Source organism: Physella acuta, unplaced genomic scaffold (assembly GCF_028476545.2).
Source record: "Physella acuta isolate Inbredline_101_S28 unplaced genomic scaffold, ASM2847654v3 ptg002439l, whole genome shotgun sequence".
In the NCBI taxonomy this organism is placed as follows: Eukaryota; Metazoa; Mollusca; class Gastropoda; family Physidae; genus Physella; species Physella acuta.
In genome coordinates, this window is record NW_026733924.1 from 1 (window position 1) to 10,266 (window position 10,266).

Genomic DNA, 10,266 nt, shown 5'->3' on the forward strand with positions numbered 1-10,266 from the left:
GTATTTTCACTCATGGGATATGCCACGATATATGTGCTTTTCGTGTTTTCTTCTATTAGGGACTCGTTTGCTGTAAGACTCGTTTATGGCAAGATTCGTGTGTTCTTTTATGCTTTCAGCAGTTCGGGCTCATGAAATAGAGTTTCAGTCGCTTCGGCATATTAAGGTCAGCATTATGCACATTCGTCTTTACTTTCCCTTACGTGAGTCAGATACCCATCAGAGCTAGGTGGACTCAGGGGCGTCTGGGATCCGAACTCGAGACCAGGTAGATGGATTAGATTTATTCTTTATTTCTGTTGACTTAATTAGTTGATAATCTCACAATTGAGCTAAAAATAAAATTGATTTTTATCAAAATATTTTCAAGTTGTGTTGTGTTAAAGTGTGAACTGTTTTGTTGTATTTGTGTATGTGGGTGGGGGAGGCAAAGGGGTGTTGGCAGGAATAGTGAGGTATGTGTGCGGTGGCGGGTGGGGTGGAGGGGTGAGGGGGTGCCTTCAGACCTCCTTAATCCTTGCTTGAGTTGGCTTACGACAATGGGGGCGGGCTGGGGGGGGGGGGGGATGCCTATGTATATAACCACTTCAGACGACCATAATCCTTGCTTGAGTTGGTTTACGACAATAAAGATAGTTTTATCTATATTAGGTCAATGATCCAGATGGCGGAGCACAGGTGTATTATACGTATTTATATTAAACAATAAGACATTGACATCACGCGGCCGTGGTTATTTCACAACACCAGTTCGGGTAATTCCGTCTGGATATTTCAACGTTTTTCGCTTTACTGTATTTAGTTCGTAGAAATGACGTCTTGTTCTTGGAAATGTATAGAGCACCATTGATGGGTACATTCCAATAGAGAGCGGCACATAGGCCTAGGTCTTACGAAATATAGGCTGTGTTAACTGTTCATTGTAGTTCTATTGCCGTTTGTTAAAATGTGGTAATGACTGCGGGCATGCATCGCACCGGATGGCACAATCCAAGAGGGTGACACACAAAAAATATACCTAGTTAGGGACGGAGTGGCCTAGCGGTAGAGAGCTGGACTGCTAGCCCGTAAGTTTCGTAGGCCGTCCCAGAGTCCACCCAACTTTGACGGGTGGACGTTAGGGTAAGTAAAGACGGCTGGGCATAGTGCTGACCACAGTATCCCTTCACACAAACAAGTGAACTCTACTTCACTTGCCCCCTAGACCGTTAGGTTTGAAAGGGAACTTTAGTTACGGAACGCACCGGGTGACACCAAAACAAAATATACCTAGTTTAATGAAAAAGTCGGGGTTTTCTAGTTAGACTAAATGACTTATAAAATTGTATGCGTCATACATTAGGCACAGTTTCACACCATAGAAGGTGACACATTGTGTTTACCTTACCGGGTGTCACACACCCTAGTGACGCCACTGATTGACCTTCTTTGGGTCTGAGTTTGTATTAAACCCTGGGACTCTTTTATTGAAGATGGTCACGTGTATCACGTTATTACGTGGTCCAGGGGCGGAACTACAGTGCCGCCAGACCCCGCAATGCGGGGGGGCCCAGACCAATTGGGGGCCCAAAAATCCTGGCTAAATTATTTAAAATAAAATAAAAATAAATTAGGTGGCGGTCGAGTTATCTTTCTTCTACAGTTACAAACAAACACGATAGTCGGCAAACGTCTTTGAGAAAAATGCACTGACTATAGCTCGAGAGACCGCCAGACATATAGACAACTTCAAAGACGAAGCATCTGAAATTTGACTGTGCCGGTACGCTTTGAAATCGGGCTGGGGAAATGTTGCGGCGAGGCGACTATCCTGGTCTTCTAGACGATCGGAAAAAGTCGGCACTATTGATGTAGATGTTTATCGGCGCTTTCTTGTCCCCTTCCCTTCCCAACTCTCTCCCCCCCCTCCCCCCTACCCCTCACTTCTACCCCTCACCACACCCTTACTCTTACAATAAGATGTAATGCATAGATTAACGAACCGTCTATGAACTGTAAACTGACCACTTCTGCACATTTTGTTAAAGACACTAGTCAGTAGTTGTTCATTTACCTGATGAACAGGGGCGGAACTACAGTCCCGCCAGACCCCGCAATGCGCGGGGGGGGGGAAGGCCGTTTAGGGGCCCACGGCTGACCAATTTTTTTTTTTTTAAATTTTGAATTTAATTTTTGCCATAATATTTGGTTTGTAAAAGAAAAACACTGTAGCTGCGGTACGATTATCTTTATTTTACAGTCACTATACCACGCTCTTCCGCAAAAGATAAAATCCATTACACAAACTACAGGGTAAAATATAGGCAACTCTTCAAATTTTGAATGACTTCTTTGACTCGTTGCCCCCCCCCCCCCCTCCCTTTGATAGCTAAATAGAGGACACGTAACTGTTTGACCGATCCTCCAAAGTATACTGTGGCGGATGGGGCAGGGGATGGGGACCAAAAGGGGGTTAAAAAATTGTCGACAAATTCTTTACATATTTAAAACAGTTATTTATAGTTGTATTTTTTAACCATCGTCAAGGCCGAGTTCTATTTCCCTACAATCAAACACACGCTGTCGCCGGCAAAATTCTTTTTAAAAAAACAACAAAGTCCATAGCACGAAAAGCTATATGAAGTGGGCTTTCAATACTTTCATGATGCGCGGTTCATATTTGCGGCATTGGTAGGGGACCCGAAATCCATTGTACATTTTTCAATGTTAATATGTGTTTGTGATAGTGGTTGAATTTGTATCCTGTACTATCTTGTATCGTACAAATAATTAAAAAAAAAATATAATACTAGAAACTTCAGTTTTATATACGTTTACTTGTTTTTGATTTTACAAGAAATATAGTAAACTTTTAAGGCCTATACTTCAAATTATCTCCCCTGAGTAAGTTTTACAATGGGCGATGCTGACGTAAATAGATCAAGGCGTTTTGTTGTCCCTTTCAAGTTTTTTCCCGAGCCGACCCCTATCCCATCCCTCTTTCTCAACCTCACAAGTATCGAGGAGATAAATGTATCGTTTATGAACTACTTCCTAACCGTACGATTCACCACTTCAGCACATTTTGTCAGACACTAGATCTAGTCAACACATATTAATTTACTTTCATAGTATTAGGCACATCTAATTCACAAAACAGGGCAGGTAAGATTATTTTTTATATAATTATTTAGAAATTAATTAGAACGTTTAGAATTAATTGAACATTATTAATAGTCATTGAGGTGGGGGTGTGTGAGGGTCTGGCTTTTTGTTAATCCCCCCCCCCCTCCCCTAAATCAGAAGGTTATCCAACGCGTGACCTGGCCACATACAGTTGTACATGTGAAAAACATTTTTCTCTCTAATATTATTATGCATTACTGCATCATTCACCCAATCGCCATGAAAACTTGGGAAGCTGTTGAGTACAGCCCCGCAAAGGTTTCTGTCATAGGCCTAACATTTGTACATATTTGAGTGGGGACTCCTAACGGAAATATGTGATTTAGCGCCCCGTGATACTGCATAAGTGGATGAGGTTACTACTTGAATACAACCGGCGTCAGTGTCATCCTGAGCGCATCACATATGAGCAAGTTGGCCCCCACAGACAGTCGTTTAAAAGTTCCCACAAAACTAGGAATAAGTCTCGCTACAACACTCGATGACTAAATCTAATTAGGTGTCGCACCAATGTTTCTTCCAGGGTAGACTGTTTTCGGGGGAGGGGAGGGGGGGAGCTCTGCCGGAAGAAACAATGTGTCACACCCATCACCCGTGCAGTAATGTAACCGGTAGCTCCAAGAGCCCCGTGACTCCCCTGACACCTGGGCCGTCGCAGAGGGATTTACAGCATGCCTTGGCGTGTCTAGTTGGTAGTGTGGACAAACCCGCGTCCTAAGATCCAAGAAATGAACTGCCGACATTGTTAACATTTAATTCAACTTCTGGAAAACAGGGCACACGGTTAGTAACGTTTTGATGAAAGCCTCAGTTTGGTGTGTTGGACTAGATTTAGAAAGGGGCCAGCTCGTGTGTTGAAAAACCTCTGATTTATTCGTGTACCAGATGGAATTTTTTAGCGCAATTTCCATTCTGGAGAATTGCGTTTATTAACCCGTCATTTCTGGATGGATGGATGGATGGATGGATGAATGTGTGTCCGCAGCTTTAAGTCGTATCTCCTCCTCAACGAAGCAATATCGATGACTAGTTCCAAAAGCAATTATGTTAAGCAAGTTACGAGGATGAACATAGGCCATAAAAATTCCGGGTTTCTTTCATGGATTTCCCAGAAAAGCCAAAAAATCTCGAAAAAAAAGCAGTTTTTGGCCCATATCTCGGCAACCAGACCACTTAGCGACTTGAAACATGTACCAATCGATTCCTGTCATAATTTAGACTAATATTGCCGAAGAAAGTTTTCAAAAATATTCTCTCGTTCGGTCACAAATTTTAAAATTACATAAACACCTACAAACCGATTGTTCTTCTAGCTTGAACGCACCCCAACATTATACGTCAGAGCTATTTTTAGATAACATAAGGAAATTGCGCACAAATGTCACTAGACTTTTTTAATTAACTTGTTTTAAATTGAGAGCGAACCTTGTTTTATATATATATATATATATATATATATATATATATATATATATATATATATATATATATATATATATATATATATATATATATATATATATATATATATATATATATATATATATATATATATATATATATATGGGGGGCCCAAAAAAATTTTTTGCGGGGTGGCCCATTTTTTCTAGTTCCGCCACTGACGTGGTCCCTCCCATCTTTATGGCTCCCGACAAATGGTCCCTCCTAAAACAAACTCACAAGTCTACACTGCACAGAGCAGATTGTCAGAAACCAAATTAATTAATTAGGTTAGTTAAAAACAAAGTAGACGATAAGGATTTAACGAAAACTTTTATTCAGGGCCCAAGACTTTGTGGTTTAGAGCTAGATCTATACCCAGTCGTCTTTTCTTTTTCGTTCTCAACTGTAATGTTTGACGTGATTCCCTCCAACACAATTAAGGATAAGTGTCAACCTGTGATGCGCCATATAGGACGTTGACTACGATTTCAGCCTGCTTTTCTTTTTGGATTTGCTTCCATAGCCTTTTTCCAAAAAAGAACAAACTACACGGCAGCTGTTGTTTGATTTTCAAGTTTCCTCTCCTAGTAGAGTTGCTATCTCTAGCTATCGAGCCTCATCTGCCCGGAGGTTCGAACTGGAGACAATTCTGCTAAGCAACCATGAATGAGCTTTACCAACCGACCACTAGCTATCTTTAATTTCGCCAATTGAATTCTGGTACCCCTTAAAGCTGTGAAAACTTTGAACAAGACAACATCTAACCTCGAGTCTTTCGAGCTGGTAATAATTAAAAACATTTAAGCATTAAAATGTTCAAGGCAATCAAAAACTACAACAAAGATATGAATCAAATAAAACCAGCCCTACAGCCTATAAATAATATTTTAACCCCGTTTCATATTTAACCACAGCTGTTGACTAATCTAATTATCTATCATTAATTAACATCTCGATGACAAGCCATTTTGTCGAATGTCAATTACAGCATTATTAATCTTATCTTGTTTTGACGGGCCACTAATGCGCATTTAAGTCTATTGTGGTTGTGAGTGTGTTGTTGATAGCTGCCAAATCTGGGTCTCCGAACTTTGTTTATTGCATCCAGTTTTAATTTATTATTATTACAAGTTGTATTATTATTAAATATTAATTAGGCTAATCGTTGCTGTATGTAAATTATAGTGAGGAAATTTGTTAGCACCATTAACAATATATATATATACATATATATATATATATATATATATATATATATATATATATATATATATATATATATATATTTATATATATATATTTATGGTTCCATGACAAATGATCTCTGGACAAATGATCTCAAACAAAATATCTCAGACAAAATATCTCACGGACAAATGATCTCAGGACAACTGATCTCAAGGACAATTGATCTCAAGGACAAAAGATACCAGGACAAAATATATCAGGACAAATGATATCATGGACAAATGATCTCAGACAAAATATCTCAGACAAAATATCTCACAGCAAAATTGTAATAGTGCATTGGATGATTTTAGTTGATCTGAACATTTTTATTGACTGTCATTTTGTTTACCATATTTAATATAGTTTATTGGCCTATATAATAATTTTAAGAAATGATTGCAGCATAAATTTGTCATATTACACTAAACATTTTAAAACTAAGATTACTAATATAGTATGTGAAGATTAAAGAAATGTTTCGATAGACAACGTAGATGAGCTTGCCAAACATGAGACAATCCTACCATGTCAGGTGGACGAAACTAGATGAAAGGGAATTAAATAACAATAAAGACACTTGCACCCCCCCCCCCCCCTCAAACTTTCGATTTGCACCCCCCCCCCCCCCCTCAAACTTTCGATTTGCATCCCCCACCCTCAAACTTTCGATTTGCACCCCCCCTCAACCTTTCAATTTATTTTTCCAACCCATTTTGGCGCCCCCTAAGGTCGGCGCCCGGGGACATATGTCCCCCCCCCCCCCCTCGCTACGCTACTGATATCGAGTAGTCGAGTTCATCGTAAGTTAGAAGATTTCAATTCAGTACGGAACACACTACAAAGAAAGGTAGGCGTTCTTTAGTTGAAAAATCTTGAGTTTTTTTAGGAATCTCTACTACCACTCTTAAAGTATTAATGTATAATATTAATAAACCGGGAGTGATTTCCCCTAAACTTTCTCGAATATTCTTATATGAAACAACAGGGGATAGCAACTCGGGATATAGACATGATTTTTAATCCATTCTAAATACTTAAACTTTTAAAATAGAATGAAATCTCGTAGAAAAAAGAAATGCACACCAAGTGAACGCCAAATAATATGTGCATAATAGTGCGGAATATTATTAGTACTTTATAAATTCACATGCGTTTTTTGAGAAATCGGAAATAACGAAAATTACTACTCCTATTTAACGGAAATTACTCAAAATTTAACAGAAGGTAGAGAATCAGATCTTTTACTTACATGTGAAACTTCATGAATCTATCTGAAATAGTACTCAAGTTACAGGCTTTTGAAAAATTGAAAGTAGAAAAAGTTAACCTTCCGGTTATCGGAAATCACTCAAAAGTTGATACGGATCTATGATTTTGATATACTTATATATAACATTTCATCAACCTAGCTGTAACTGTACTCAAGTTATCGTGTTTACAGACACACAGACACATACACACACACACACACAGACATACGGACAAGATTGCAAAACTATGATTTTCCGACTCAGGGAGCTGTAAAACGTCGAGATTTGTAAAAATCTCGATTTTTTTGTTGCTACACGATTACAAGACTTTCTCTATACTTCGTATATACGAGAAAGTAAAAAGGATGAAATTTATAACAGTAAACTTTATTTTTTCAAATTATCATTTTTTTATATTTAAACAATAATTTTAGATGTGTCTAACTTAAGTCTAATACAGTTAACCGTGTTTGATATTTTTGAAAGACGTCCCTTAATTTAGGGGCTCCAAAACCTAACATATACATTTCAATCTAGTAACATGTATGTCATCGAAATTGAATAGAAGTATGTTATAATAAAGCTACCATTTTTAGACTTTCAAACAAAACCTACAGTTAAGTATTCAATAAGTAAAATATATTATTTTCATAAGGCTACATAGCTAATAAAAAGAATGGTTATAATTGTTATGTAATGAAATTTAGAGCGTTTTACTGTGTTTTTCAAGCATGTCTTAGTTACACTTGGTTAATTTAGATATTCTTGTGAAAGTTATTTCCCTTGAATAAAATTTTTGTATTTGGATTTTCAAATGGGAAATAATTCGTTGCTTAACTTTACACCTTCGGTTGACCGCTTACATATAAATACAACATTAAGTTATTATTTGCTATTGTAAAAATTATATAGATCTAGAGCTTAGGTTCTAAACAAATGAGTTCGGTAGGTTTTTTTTTTAGCATAATCAAGTTGAAAAACAATACATCAGTAGCCGTTTTAGATGGCAATACTTAATGTTAGTAGACATACAGTCTTAATAAGTCGTAAATCAGTGGAGTAGCCAGGATCGTCTCATGGAGGGGGGGGGGTCAAATTTTTTCAGCAATATATATATATATATATATATATATATATATATATATATATATATATATATATATATATATATATATATATATATATATATATATATATTGGGGTGGTGAGAGTTCTAGGTCCCCCCAATTATGACATTATGACATCATGCTTACTTAATTGGCTTGCATTTGTTAGCAATGAGTAGCCGAGGGGAAGGGGAAATAACTGCACTATTTTCGCATTTGTAAAGAATGCTATTGTTTGTTCAAGGCAAAATGTCAAGGGCAAATACTTAGAATGAACATAGCCAAAATTTTGTTATGAATCTTGAAAATAAATCAAAGCACAGCCTATAAATTAACTTAATTATTAAGCAGGTGGGGGTGGAGGTAAAAAGATAAGGGCTGTAGTCACGCCCCCTCGGTAGTGTTAAGGCTCCAGGCTACAGGGGGGAGGGGGAACCATACATAATTACACACTATTTTGACGATTTTCACCCACCCCTCCCCTTCGTCGTACATTGTTACAAAAAGGCAGAGGCGTAGCGATGGGGGGGTGGCGGCAGGGGGGGGGGGACACATGTCCCCGGGCGCCGACCTTAGGGATCGCCAAAATGGGTTGGAAAAAGTAATCGAAAGTTTGAAGGGGGGTGCAAATCGAAAGTTTGAGGGGGGGGGGTGCAAATCGAAAGTTTGAGGGGGGGGGGGTGCAAATTGAAAGTTTGTCCCCGGGCGCCGGGAAGGGTCGCTACGCCTCTGCAAAAAGGTAAAATGAAGATGTCACACATCAGCCTACAGACTCCCTCGTATGAGCATATAAATCAATCTCTACTACAGTTTTAAAAGTTGTCTTAAAATATGGCGAAAAAACAGCTAAAATTCTGTTTCTTACATTACTTTTTAAAACTGCAAAGTCAAACTTTCTGACCTCCCCCCCCCTCCCCTTCCCTTTTGTCACACATCGTCACAACATTTGAACCCACTCCCGCCCTTTGTGTGACCCCCAATTTAAAAATTCTTTGTCTTTAAACGTATGTTTTGCTGTACACAATGTACAATTACTTGTAGGGCTTCTATTTACTGGCCATTCGTCTATGATGAGGTGGGAGTGATCGAGTGGTAGAGCGTTTGGCTGTTAGCCTGAGGGTCTCGAGTTCGGATCTGTGACTGTAGGACGTCCTTAAGTCCACCCAGCTCTGATGGGCACCTGACTCATGTTAGGGAATGTAAAGGAGGCTGGGCATAATGGCTAACACATCATCCATTCATATGCCGAGGTCAAGAAACGTCTGAACTCGACTATATCTGCCCAAAGGATCGCTAGGTCTAAAAAGGATTTTTTTTTTTTAAATTTTACATCTGTGATGTGCGTAACAATATCGAATAACAGTGAATGTTTTTTTTTTCTCCAGTGAAAGTGAATTCTTCACAAGCTGTATTCGGCAGATGAGAAATGGAAACAAGAGCTCGTCTGTTTTTTTTCTAATGACGTGGTACACGAAGTGGAGTACAAAGCCGCTTCATCTTCCATTTTAGTGTTGGGTACACGCCATGACTGAGCCGGCTCAGAGATAACACCACAGGCTAAAATCAAAGACCAGAAAAAAAATGCATACAGAATTTTTTATTATACAAATAAAATAAAATGTTGATAGATCACTGTGTTAAATATAAACCAGATGCTGCTTGGAGTCTTTGAATAAATTAAAAAAAAAAAAAACTTCAATGATTAAAACGTAACTCCTGTATAAGAACAGCTGTTCGGCCTTTAAAAGCATGTGCTGTTTAAAAATAGATTTAAATTTATCTTGATCTGTATAGAGATCTGGATAGAGACACAGACCTTGGAGATAAGTCTTGTTCGGGACTTACGTACTGGTTATAAGATCAACGGTTCTCATGTTGTTACTTACTGACCTCATGGGGTACGGTGTTTCTTCCAGACTTTTTTCTCCGGGGGGGGGGGGCACTTGAAATTTTCGGGGGGAGGGGGGCGGTAGACTTTCTTCGGGGGGGGGGGGGGGGCGGACACTGTTAAAAGTATATATTTTCTATATAAATTATATAAATTTCATTTCGTTCGGGGGGGGGGGGGTGGT

General features: G+C 38.6%; 1 long non-coding RNA gene across 1 annotated transcript; it reads left to right on the forward strand.

Moving 5' to 3' along the window:
* The first annotated feature begins 21 nt into the window (after positions 1-21).
* LOC131933285 (uncharacterized) lies at positions 22-9,823 on the forward strand. The gene is made up of 2 exons (XR_009384926.1): positions 22-72; positions 9,580-9,823. It is a non-coding gene; the product is annotated as an uncharacterized LOC131933285 (long non-coding RNA).
* Positions 9,824-10,266: the final 443 nt, after the last annotated feature.